The sequence below is a fragment of the Hippocampus zosterae genome, chromosome 11 (genome assembly GCF_025434085.1).
Source record: "Hippocampus zosterae strain Florida chromosome 11, ASM2543408v3, whole genome shotgun sequence".
NCBI lineage: Eukaryota > Metazoa > Chordata > Actinopteri > Syngnathiformes > Syngnathidae > Hippocampus > Hippocampus zosterae.
Window position 1 is genome coordinate 15,403,401 of NC_067461.1, and position 10,366 is coordinate 15,413,766.

General features: G+C 42.5%; 1 long non-coding RNA gene across 1 annotated transcript; it reads right to left on the reverse strand.

Moving 5' to 3' along the window:
• Positions 1-23: 23 nt before the first annotated feature.
• On the reverse strand, positions 24-2,478 carry LOC127610228 (uncharacterized). Its single transcript, XR_007964787.1, has 3 exons — positions 2,170-2,478; positions 310-512; positions 24-150 (listed from the first exon to the last, which is right to left on the reverse strand). It is a non-coding gene; the product is annotated as an uncharacterized LOC127610228 (long non-coding RNA).
• Between the last annotated feature and the right edge of the window lie 7,888 nt (positions 2,479-10,366).

A 10,366-nucleotide genomic window follows, 5' to 3' on the forward strand; every position in this document is an offset into this window, starting at 1 on the left:
GGTAAATAAATAAATAAAAATAGCTTACATTGCATCTTTCTGGACTGGTTACTTTTCAGCTGTTGCACCGAGTGTAACTGACAAAATGAGAATCTTGTGTCTGGATAGAATGGAAGAGAGTTGCTGGTGAGGCATCCTTGAAGGACAACTCTGGAAAAATCATAATTTGGAAGGGGAAAAAAAAGCCATCCAGCGGTCTTACTGATGTGGATGTGGATGAAATGGGTGTAAAATGATAACATCCTGAAGGAATCAATTCTTATCTTACAAATGACACCTTCATTTACACATTTGAAATCGTCACACTACCTGTGGGACACCAGGATGGAAGAGTGTTGATCCAGAACAGGAAGCACAGCCTCCGGTGTGTCACCCCAGACAGAATACATAGCAAGAGGGGTCGATATTTGTCCTAGGTCTGGGAAAGTCGGCGACACTGTTTAGACAACCACTTAAGCCTCTTTCCCGCTATAACTCTCTGAGTGGTCTCCTTCCTCCTACAGCTCCAGGAACTGGGAGTGAGGATGACAGAGACAGAGAAAAAGAAGTAAACACCTAAAGTTGTTACAGATTTGCAGATCATCCGTTACTTGAAATGGAGCTGCCAAAAAATAACAATCAGGAAATATGAGATGTAAATAAAAATCATCCCAAGTGAGATTAATGTTTGCTATCATTTGCCAGCCCATTTAAATAGAAAATCCAGGATAAATTCCAGAAATTTACAGATTAACTGATCCGTGGTGGAGGAAATGACCTTAGTTTTGATGAGGAAGATAGTTCCTTAAACATTAATAAGACTGATAATGTCACCCTGTAAGCAGCATTCTGTGCCTGCACTGACCTGGCTTTTGCGAGCGACAATAACAAAGGTGCTCAGACGTGGGCCCCAGAGTCCGTTTACTCAGTGGCGCAATATTTGTGCTCTAACAGGCCACATGGCAGCCCTTATCGTGGGGGCCCCAGCTGTGGCTGAGCTTCACAATGTGCTCTGACGCTGCAAACAAGCCTCACATAAAGGCAAAAGAAAAATACCAAAAGGTGAGGAGGTAAAGAGCTTGGCAAAGAACAGAGGATTCTGGGGGTCTTGGATACTTTCTGTAAAATGAGGCTCCCGGAGAAAAAGAGGAGTTGAGGGCGGAGGTAAAAGTCCTCATACCCTGGAGGGGTGTTGGTTTTGGCTGGAGAACGTTTAAATAAAGGCAAGCCTAAGACCATGCAGACACGCAGGGCTCGATTGGCTAAAGTTTGACTGGCTTGGCAGCCAAAAAGATGGAATGGTGTCTGGTTCCCTCATGATCCGCAGACCCAAAGACTGGATTGATCTCAAGATGATTGCAGATGTTCTCTTGAATGCGAGAGACATTATTTCACAGAAAGCAGGAATACCATTCCAATAATCATTCCAGCTTGTCAATGTTTTGTAACTTCATTCCTGGTTTTTTGTGCTCTTATGCTCAAGTAGAATCCAGAAACTGGTATTGGCACTATTATTTACAACTTCCATGTTTGTTGCTCCGCATCCAAAGATTCTATGTTTCGATCATCACCCTTCCAACTCTAACGGGAATCATCACACAGTTCTCAAGAAATGTGGGAAAATCCCAAATTTTTACATTATATAAGATTCCCCCATACAAAATGAAACCCAGTACTTCCCCTGCACGATTAGATTTGGTTAGTTGATGGCAGGGATTGATGTGGAAATGTTCTCAAATCCTATTCAAGAGGATTGTTCCAGCACCCGCACTGTAACCAAGATGCCTTGCTTCCAAACCACACAGATTTTGGCCTTCCCCCACGTTGACTTTGGTTTACCCTAAAAACCAAAAGCAAAAGAGGATGCAGGCTAACCAAACCCATAAAGGGGATGCACCGACAGATTCATCGCTCATTTCAGTCTCCAAATGTCATGGGATGTAAAAGCATTTGCGTTCACACAGATTCCGGTTGATGTGCCAGAAGGACCCACGCGCATCCAAACTGCCTGAGGCTTCCTTGCCATTAGCCATAATTTCTCACTAAATATTTTCACTGACACCGACCCCTGCCATTATCCCGCCTCAACGACCGCTGCCTTGGAAGAAAAGAAACAAAATGACGCTTTGACAGCTTGTCCATTAACCGCTAGGGAAACGAAAAAAAATATTCATATATTATGATAATTACCACCGTGGTTCATTTTGGACAGCTGTGGCATAGTCCTTACATTGGGTGATGGTCTTTTTCCAGGGCGCCCCTAATACCCTCTGTTGTGCAAATCTGCAAGGATAGAATGGAGCACATTGATTATTCAGCATATCTACTGCACAAAGCATGCCCGTGCATGTGCTCATATTTAACCCTGGAGAACCAACGGCATCAAATTTGGCCCCTATAAATTCAGCTACTCAAATTCTACCCTTATATCCCAAATGGTCAATTTTCCCTAATCCTGGATTAGGATTAAAGCATTGAATATTTGAAAAAAACATATTTTGGTGTTCAGTGAACATATAGCAGTCATTTAATTTATAATTCATCATTTCATCCAAAGAAGAAAAGGTTTCTTGGGTTCTCCACGGTTAAGCTCGAGTGGAGCCAAATGCATCATATCATAGACTCTTCCTTAGGCTGAGTGCCGCGTCTTCTCAAAATGTTAGTGAAGGTTAGTTATATATTGACTGTACACCCAAAGATGTTTTTCGTCTTGAAGTCTAAAAGCATGCCAGTGCAGAACAATCCGTAAGTTGAGTGTGTTTGCCCAGGGTGGGTGTGAAGTCCGCCGAGCTGCAGCTTGCGTTGGGTTTCCAGGAAGGCCACCTGAGCTCCAAAGAGCTTGCACACCTGTTCTCTGTTTGGACAACAGTGCAATCATGACACGGTCATAGGGTCCAACGCTATCGCTGACGATCTGGAGAGCAATCTGGCACTGAGCTCTCATTGGCTCTCTTAGCAGCCATTGAGGCCAATTAGAAGTTCACTCTCCTGTCGTGACTGAGTTGTCGCTGCACGGCTGCTGTAGTTCCCGGAACAGGATGACCCAAGCAAGAATTTAAGTTGTGAGCAAACATCACAGGACATAAATTTCACATGTATAGATGTGTTTGCATAGAGGAATAAATAAGGTGGGCAGTGGCTGTTACAAATCCATAAAGTGAAATGGAGGATTTCATGCATGGTTTGTCAGCTGTGCGTCAGGGTGAAGCGAAAAGGATTCGATGTCTCTTCTTCATTGGACTGGGATGCCCGCAATCAAGTATGTGTGCATCAGGCCTGTTGCTATTGGTATGAAACTGTTTCTGAAGTCAGTGCTCATCCCGCGCCGCAACAGTGTCAACATCAACAGTGGACCATCTAAACATGAACACTATCTGATTCTTTTCCATTTTTCCGAACCGTTTGATCCTCAATAAGGTCGCGGGGGGTGCTGGAGCCCATCCCAGCCGTCTTCAGGCAGTAGGCGGGGGACACGCTGAATCAGTTGCCAGCCAATCGCAGGGCACACAGAGACGAACAACCATCCACGCCCACACTCACACCTCGGGGCAATTTAGAGCGTCCAATCAGCCTGCCATGCATGTTTTTGGAATGTGGGAGGAAACCGGAGTACCCGTAGAAAACCCACGCAGGCCCGGGGAGAACATGCAAACTCCACACAGGGAGGCCGGAGCTGGAATCGAACCCGGTACCTCTGCACTGTGAAGCCCACGTGCTAACCACTGGACCCCTATCTGATTCTTGTTTTTCTGATTTGTTAATAAAATGTAAAATTGAACGTGCACGGCATTCAGTCAGCACACACAGTCTTTTTTTTCAGTTTTTTTCAAACATTACTGTATTACTTGTTGTAACGGCACTGCAAAATGACACATTAATATTATTTTATATTCACTTAAACTACCAAATAAAAATATCATACCGGTAATATAAAACCAAACCCATGCTTTAGGAATGAGTACTGAGCTGAGTTCTTTTTGTCAACATTCAGAGTGATGGTTTGAACTCTAAACTTTTGAGCAACTTTGGAGGCCAAATGCTGAATGCTACAACTTGAAGCACATCCACTTTAGTTGCATTCTAGCTCAGGGGCTCTCCAACCTTTTACAGGACCACCTCAGACATTCGTTTCGCGAAGTACCACTTGAACATCAGAGATTTCATTCCTTCACATTATATTTCATATTTTTGCTCACCATTTCAAGCTAATGCCATTTGAACGAACAGCGAGCAAGAATTTCGGAAAACCAAAAATAGTGCTTAAGTAATTTTCTTAAAATGTACGTGGATAAACATCAGGTTAGCTGCCAAGTCATGAGTAGAGAAACTCACTGGGATGTTTATATCTCACAGCTCGCTCACGGACACATTTTTTCCAAAGTAGGCAGGTAAAAATAGATTCACTTGGTTGTTTTAATTTCACACTTGATGGCTAGACCGGCACTCCAAAGATCTCAATAGTTACATATTAGCAATTAACCCTTTCATGCACAAACAATGACAAACCTGATAGATTGCCTGGCAACCAGTTCAGGGTGTCCCCCGCCTTCTCCCCGAAGACAGCTGGGATAGGCTCCAGCACCCCCTGCAACCCTTATGAGATAAACAGATAGTAAAATGAATGAATGAATGAATGTAATCTGATAAAATGTTCACTGTCGTAGCCACTGTCCCTCAAAGGGTTAAAAAGCCACAATCCCATAAAATCTGCCCTTTAAATTGAACTTCATTCACAGCTTTGGGGTGTCTTTCATGGTCCTAAGAGAAGCGCGAACCCAAAACTAAACACACACACACACACGCGCGCGCGTGCACACATACACGCATGCACATTTTGCTACTGCTATGTCCTTTGGATGAACTCATTGGTGTACGTCACAACACGAAGAAGGCACAGTGAATCTTGATTGGGCGCCTGGCAATATTTGGATACCATCATACATAAACGCACACCATCGGAAAGCTCCACTCACAAGCAGCGTTTGACGTGACGTCAGCCTCATGTCAGCATGCTGAGCTTGTGCGCACGTGAGAATGTGTGAAATAGCCCAACAGCTGAAACGAAGGATAGCCAGGCTGGTGTGCGGAGGGAAATAAATTTAAAAGAGCGATAAATGTCAGATGCTTTTGTAGTTTAACCTATGAGTATTCAACACATTCTCATATATGTCAAATATTGCACCCGTTATTATGTCAACTACACATGCTTCCAGATGAGCGGGTATAACGCTGGCTTACACGCTATTACCCTTTGTAACTACAGAACCAATTTACCGTAAATAAATGTCAATAACATTGGTCCAATTCAGCGCTTTAACCAAAATGTAGACAAAGCTATCAAAAAACTGGTTTGGAAATATTGGGAAAGTGACCTTTTTTTCCTTTTTTTTCCCTTTATACACCACCACAATGGATTTGAAATAAAAGATTGAAGCGTTGATTTAAGTCTAAACTGTGCTGAGCATTAATATCAAAGGCTTTACACACACACACATACACACAAATAATAGCCTTTTGAGAGCCCTTTTAGGCAAATTATTTTCTTTTTCAGCGGCTCAATAATTTGTAGAGAGTTGGCATTATTGTACTATTAAATAAAAGCATCATTTTTACGACGTAAAGTCCTTTTGCAGTCAATGGCTGCCTGCAATGCGGAGTCCATTGAAACAGACTTTGCTTTAGAAATCCGGCCACTAACAAAAAAAATAAATACATTTCTATGCTTTCAAAAAGTTTTTAGTTGCTTTTACAGCATGTTTCGATTGAATGCAATCAAAATGCAGGTGGATAAACTTCAAAATTCGTCTTTGATGGAGTCCTGGCAACAATTGGTGATGCCCGCAAATTTCACACTTTCACACAATTTTTATTTTAGAGCCACAATCATCCTGCAGCTGATCTATCAGTGAAACATGAAAGTAGTGAAAATGGAAAGAGTTGAGTTTCACTTTTGATGGTATCCTCTGAAATTTTTCACAATAGACCTTTTTCTATGCTCAGGAAAATTGCTCGTAGATTGCATTGAGGGGCAGCCAAGCCACGCTGCAACCGCTAAATATCAAACACGCAGGGCACAGTCCATCTGAAAGTCTTTACGGGCTACTTTCTTTGTTTCATGTGAGCCTTCTTCAGTTGTCCCACTCTCGTCATCCTTAGGGCTGTGTAAGCTCTGTGGTTTTGGCATGCCAGCACACATATCACAGTGGTTCCTCCTGGTGCAGATATCCACATTTCCACTCCCACACGGCTACAGTTCATAGAACAGTTATCGTAATTATCATTTGACCACACAGAGAGATTATACCAAGCGGCTGCCGCAGGATTTGGAATGTCAGGTTGGTTTGCATAAAATGGCTTGATTCTGCAGTGTCTGTATTTAATTTTCCTTTTTCTGGCCATTGGGTCGTGGGAAGAAGTAACACACAGTGACTGTTGACATACAAATAGCAATACCTGCATTACACTGTGGACTACATAGACACCTCATCTGGTTCCTCTTGATGCAGAAATTCTGTCCATAGAAGTTACAGTATAATCAGAATTGGTGACAAAAGCCACCCACGGAGTCCAACTCTCACTGGAAACCAGTGGCGGATGATGGTCTGTCAAGGAGGGGAAGCTCAATTTCGGCCTACGTCATAAAAATTACTCCGTTTATCTATATGTGAATTCTGCTCTCCGTTCCTTTTCACAAAAATGAAAAGAATGCCTTCGCCATGAGATCGGTGATTGGCTCATTTCGCTGTCAACCAAAAAGAGATTCAGCCTCAGACAGATCACCCAATCATCATGCAGAAAAGCTAAGCTTCCTGGCCAGCCTATAAACACCCACTGTCCATATAATCCCAGAGACGCTGAGTGTCTGATGGCCGAGGCAAAACCAGCATTTATCCAATGTATCGTCTCGTTTCAATGCATTGGGACAACCTGCACTGAATTCTCTAGACGCCCAGCGTCCGTCCGCGCTGGCGACGCTCAGCATCCACAGTCTAAAGCACAGTGAAGCTGTGGGAATGGATGAGAAGAGAGTCGCGTCGTAATCAGTGATAAGAAACTGATTCGGAACAAAAGTTGAACGTGTTGTAGCGCATATTTAGTCAATGATATGTCCACACAATTGTACATACAGTACGTACACACATATATTTGATCACTTACTTTTTGACAGTTTAGGGGAGCTTCCCTTGCAGTCTTAGAGCAATCGCCTCCGCTAGAAAGAAATACGGCTGATTTACTGCCGATAATGCAGACCAAACTCTGATTTGAATCTCACACTGGTCTTACATGGATTAAAAAAACAACAACAACAACATAAAAACAACATTAGCGTCATGAATAGATTTACCACATTGTACAAACTCAGACATGATGATTTGAAAAATATGTGCTTTCACAAACAACAAATGAGTAATAAATGATCATGTCTGTGTAATCTAAACATGTCATATGCATTAGCATGTGCTGCCTCTTGCTACCCTACAGCTTCACTCACTTCTCCTCGAATAGATTTGTGCCTCATCCCATGTAAGGATGAGGGTGCTCATGGTTGGAGTGCACTGCAGTCACTGACGCGACAAACATGCATCATGTCGGACGGTGTGTTTGGCCGTTTCGACTCAGAATTATTAATACAGTCCCCACTTCCACATTTGTGGCCCCTTCGAAGTAGAAGAAAAATAAAAAAGGTTGAATACATGTGGACATCAGATGACAAAAATATCCCTAAATCATCTTCATGAAAAAAAAAAACATCTCGGAGATCAAATTTCAGGACAATTCAGTATGTGTGAGGGTGATGCAGAGACAAATGACTGCTTTGTAACCATGTGTTTTGTTGTTTGAGGGCACCGCATCAATATGAACTTTCGGCCTGTTTTAACAGCAACCAGACTCTTCTGTGCCAAAACGTACAATTCACAAATGTGTTTACATTCTACCAAGTCTAGGATGTTAATAGTAGCTCGATGTTTAGTCTAATTCGGGCTCCGTGTTGAGCAGTAATCTACTGTGAATGCACAAGAAAACAAAATCTGATGACTTCCTTGGAACTCTCTCTCAATTCATCCCAAGCATGTTCACACTACATTTGAAAAAAAAACATACTCTACCATGCTATTTCTAATCTATCTTCTTCCCCTTGGTAATATCTTCAGGAAACATCACATTCATTTTCATTGCTACGCGGATGACACCCAGCTCTACATCTCTACCAAACCTAATACCATACTTCCACCATCCTCCCTAAACAACTGCCTGCAGGAATTAAAATCTTGGTTCACCTCAAATTTCCTCAAACTGAATAGCAATAAAACTGAATTCCTCCTTATAGGCACTAAATCCAATCTAAACAAAATAAACAACTTCTCCATTCCCTTTGAAAGCTCTTCCATCTCCCCCTCCCCTCAGGTCAAGAGTCTGGGTGTCATCCTTGATAGCACCCTCTCCTTCACCTCACATATCAACCACATCACTCGTTCTGCATATTATCATCTTCGAAACATCCACCGGCTCCGCTCTTCTCTCACTCCTCAGTCCACTGCTATAATTGTACACACCCTCGTCACCTCGCGACTCGATTACTGTAATTCCCTTCTGTTTGGTCTCCCTCAAAAAACCCTCCATAAGCTTCAGCTGGTCCAAAATTCAGCCGCCCGCATTATCACACTCACGCCATACATAAACCATATTACACCTGTCCTTCAACATCTCACTGGCTCCCCATTTTACACCGCATTCAATATAAAATCCTGCTCCTCACATTCAAATCCATTCATGACCTAGCCCCTCCATACCTATCTGACCTCATCCATATTCCTACGCCTGTCCGCTCTCTTCGTTCCTCCTCCTCTGTCCTCCTCTCTGTCCCCCCTGCTCGCCTCGTCACCATGGGAAATAGAGCCTTCAGTCGCTCTGCTCCCCAGCTATGGAACTCACTCCCCGCTGACCTTCGTAATACAGCCTCATTAACACATTTCAAATCCCGCCTCAAAACACATCTGTTTCGACAAGCCTATTCACTCAGACCATAAAGCCATTATTTTATTTATTTATTTTTGTTGTATTTTTTCTTATCTTATTTGATGTAGTTTTTAACATTGTACTCGTGATTTTAACTGCTTGTTGTAAGGTGTCCTTGAGTTTCTAGAAAGGCGCCCACAAATAAAATGTATTATTATTATTATTATTATTATTATACTTACCACTGTTGAAGCCACATTTCCTCCATTAATATGTGGCTCGCAAGCAATCGGTTCTTGGGGCAGGCTGCTTCAGTAAGTCATTTCTCACCATTCGGAAAGTGCCAGGAGCTTGGGACAAACGCAGCTGAAACCTGCTCACAGACACATCTTTGTGTTTTGACATGAAATACCACCAATAAGGTGGTCGGAGTACTTACTAGGTTTTAAGGAAGTCTGCAGGATACTATTTGTGTCCTGAAAGAAATGGATACACTTACTGCATGCTTGTATTTACACGATGGTAAAATACAATCAACATTGTGAAGTTCAAGTGAGCATTTCTTGACTTTGTTGTTGCAGATCTTCTCACTGACTGAAATTATTCAAATGCAGCCTGGTTTCCATTTAACCATTTGATGTAACTACTTAATGGCCGCTGAACTACCTAATGGGCCAAGAAAACAAACGCGTGAGTGTCATTTATTTTCCAGGTGTTAAAAGTTAAACCCAATTCAGTCTTGTTGACTTGTCAGGACTCAGATGTGTGCAATAACGCAGTCGGAAGCCGCTCATGTGAAGCGCTCTTGTCACGATTCATTTTAATCTGGCCTCAAAGTTGATTTCTATTCACCCTGCATAAATCGGTGCGTCCGTGTACACTGAACGTTGTGACTAGCTCCGAGGCTGAACGCAAAGAATCCACCCTTGTCTCAGTGAATACTGAAGCCATCTTCATGCGTCATCGTCCTGGTAAATGGAGAGCAAATGAATCCGCGATGAAAAGCGGTGATGCTTCAGGGCTGCTCGGGTTTCCCAGCAAGCCTGTCCTGCTGCTGCTGAGCCTCCCTCCTCCAAACGTTCAAGCAGCCATGTAATGAAGCCTTAATCAACCCGTCACTCCAACTTTCACACATCTCAGACCAAGATTTGCCGGGTGCACCACTCAGTGCAGAAGGTCTAATGCAGAATGTCAGGAAAGTAAATAAAAAGAAACATTAAGGAAAACATCAGCCGAGGTATTACCTGTACTGTATTGATTTAAAGTGTAAAAGGGAGTGAAATGATCACAATTGTAATTACAGTATTAGATCTAGTTAAGTATTTTTTCTAACATGAACTTCTAACTTCTTATGTGGAGGACAAACTATTTATTTTTTTAATTGGCCCTTTGAACAAATCGTATCTATCCCATTATGACAAAAAGTGAA